At 42.2% G+C, this 3,078-nt stretch overlaps 1 pseudogene across 1 annotated transcript; it reads right to left on the reverse strand.

Annotated features, from left to right (window-relative positions):
* Positions 1-799: 799 nt before the first annotated feature.
* Positions 800-1,699, reverse strand: LOC113886872 (annotated as a pseudogene). The gene has a single exon (XR_003509574.1). The product of XR_003509574.1 is annotated as an ARL14 effector protein-like pseudogene (transcript).
* Positions 1,700-3,078: the final 1,379 nt, after the last annotated feature.

Here is a 3,078-nt window from a genome sequence, read left to right on the forward strand (position 1 = left end):
TTAGCCCATTACGTCTGCAGCCTCAGCCAGTGCCTGCACAACTGTGTTCAGTGGAAAGTCTCTTTGTGCCGAATCCAAAGCTTCAGAAGAAGCAATTAAATGTTCATGAGAAGTAAACATGGAAAAGTGGAAAAAGCAATTTTCTCCTTACAGATCATTTGAATAAAACTTGATATCAAAGATGACTGAAGAGAAACTTTCCCGATGACGCTGTGGGTGTGAACATTTTCATAGAGATTTTCCCCTAAAAACAGTTTTGTGCAATAGCTGCCAAACCCGGCCCAGATGTTTCACAGCAGTCTTCTGAGATGGGATCTTCACTGAGGTCAGCAGAAACTCTAGCTGAATTGTCTCAAATCCTGTACCTACAAAACCAAATGCAACTTAGGTCTTAGGAATTTTGTACCACCTTGGTCAGTTCTGTGTGGCTGGTAACCTTAGCCACCAAAAAAATGCTTTAAAATGATTTGTATGAAACATTTAGATAAAAATTTGTCCTTTGAAGTCTGCTTCCAGTTGGCATTTTGGATATCACTTAAATTGAATCTCTGCTTTTGTGCTCATATGTTGGGCCACGGGGCCATGGGGCCTATTAAAGTTTTTTTTTTTTAATTTCATTTTAATATTGTTAAAACAGTAACACTAAAAGATGAGACTATGAGTATGTAGTGCCAAGTCAATCCAAATGGCAATTCTGATTTAGAATTGATAAAGTGTAAGATCCTAACGGTAACTAGCTATTATAAACATAAGTTCTATGTCAAGACAAGCTCTCAGCTACAGAATTCTAAAAATCCTAAAACTCTATCTCCTAAGGTACCAGCAAAGAGGAGAGGGATTTTTAATCTGAGAGGAGAGTAGCAATGGAGTTGCTGGTTACCAGAGGAGGAATTTGAGTCATCACAGCAGGAAGGTTAGAGAAAGTGAAAGTGAAGTGGCTCAGTTGTGTCCGACTCTTTGCGACCCCATGGACTGTAGCCTGTCAGGCTCCTCTGTCTATGGGACTTTCCAGGCAAGAGTGCTGGAGTGGATTGCCATTTCCTTCTCCAGGGGATCTTCCCAACCCAGGAATCGAACCCAGGTCTCCTGCATTACAGGCAGACGCTTTACCGGCTTCAGAGAACACTAACTAGTCTAAACTCTATTTTTAAAACTTTCTTCCCCCCGTCCTAAAATTCATCCAGGAGAAAGCGGCTGGTTTAACTGCAAAGCAGAGAAAATTGATCAGCCTGGAGGGCTGGTCCTATTCAGAGAGGTCGAATGGCATCTTGCTGATGACCTCCCCATTCTCATCGACTATGGTGTCGTAGGCCCAGCGGCGGTTGCAGCGGCAAGTGGGCCCGCACTTGGTGGAGTTACACTTGGGGCACGGGTAGAAGCAACCCAGGCAGCCTTCATCAAGGCAGTCACACAGGTCAGCCTTATTGAAGGTGAGCCTGCCCTTTTCGTCATACTTGTTGACTTCACGTTTTTCAGGAACAAGCTCATTCTTCTTTGCCATTTGCCCTTTCTTTATCTGCTGCCTTACTTCAGGATTAAAGTTGGCTACCTGAGGCCCGGGATTTTGAAATGACAACTGTTTTAACTGCCGATCCAACCATTTCATTTGCTTCAGTTCCTTCTCGCTCGGTTTCTCAGGAGAACTTTGACGTGCAGGTCTCTCTCGCACGGAACTGCTCTTTTCTGCTTGTTCACTCATTTCTGCTCACCTGGGGACACAAACAAAGTCAGCAACCATTTGTGGGAGCTCAGTCAACCATGAGGACGCTGGAGCTGGTAAAAGTCATTTCAGAATGGGCCTATTAAGTTTTTACTTCAAACCTGGCTTAAGTGGATAGGAGCAAGTTTATCAACACCAACAAATCTTTGGACAAAAGTGCTTTTATCAGATAGTATTTCCTCCTTTATTTAACCATCTCTTTTGTCTATCAAATGTTTAAATAACCATTCATGTTTGTCTAGACTAGTACTTCTCAAACAATGTGCATATGAATTGTTTCATGATTATGATTATGATTAACTAGATTATGATTCAGTTAGGACTGGGGTGGGGCCAGAGAGTCTACCTTTCTAATGTATGCCCAGATTGTACTGATATTGCTAATTCCAAACCTACTTTGAGTCTCGAGGGCCTAGAGTTAAACCAATAGTGATCAGGGGCAAAAATTGCTTGGTCAGGGGCAAAAATTGCTTTGCTTTAATAGAAACCCAGTTATTTTTCTTAGGTCAGTGGCCCTAGGATAGAAAAACAACAGTTCTTTCTGTAAAGAATCTCTTTCTCTCCACAATGCCCCCCCCCACTGCCCCCACATAAGGCAAACTCTTGACTTTTCCTCCAGCTAAATTGGTTTGAACAAAGAAAATACTGTTTGAACCACTTCAGATCAATATACATATTCCTTGTTTCTAATGACTGTAGTAAGTAATGGAAATTGGACAGTCATTTTTAGCAATTGCCTTTTCTCTATAAAACATCAGCACGTGAGCTGTGGTTTATTTATTTATTTTGAAGTGACCTCCAGTTCTTCTCAGGAAATACTCTACAAACTACTTTAAGGTAATTCATCATATTGAATTAGTGATTGGTTTTTAAAAGGCTTTCTAAAGTCAGTACATTCTCAAGGACTTTCAGTGTCATTTCGTGTCTCTCCATGTCTCACTGTCTCCATGTGTATGTCTCTTCCCTCACCACTGCCCCCATCCCTCTGATTCTCTCCTAACTGGCCTATGTCCTGCAGACTCCACAAAGCTTCCCAAACTACTGATAATTGAAAGTAGAGAGGCAGAGGATGCCCATTTCTTTAAGGACGTTCTGCCTAGCTTCAAGAAGCAAACTGGCCAGAAGGAAGAGAGACAGAGGATGGGGCATCAGCTGTGAGAGGATCACCATACTAGAGAAAAATTCCCTTTGCTTCTCACTGGAGAGTTTCAGGCAATTCCAGAGGACTGGCCACACTCTGTTTGATCCATACTACTAATTTCACACAACAGGTTCCCTTTTAGGTCTTCCTTGTCACTTGAATGATGTAGTGTCTACAGAGAGGGAAAAGGAAATGATTCCCCTGAATCTCTCTCCTG

Source organism: Bos indicus x Bos taurus, chromosome X, assembly GCF_003369695.1.
Source record: "Bos indicus x Bos taurus breed Angus x Brahman F1 hybrid chromosome X, Bos_hybrid_MaternalHap_v2.0, whole genome shotgun sequence".
In the NCBI taxonomy this organism is placed as follows: Eukaryota; Metazoa; Chordata; class Mammalia; order Artiodactyla; family Bovidae; genus Bos; species Bos indicus x Bos taurus.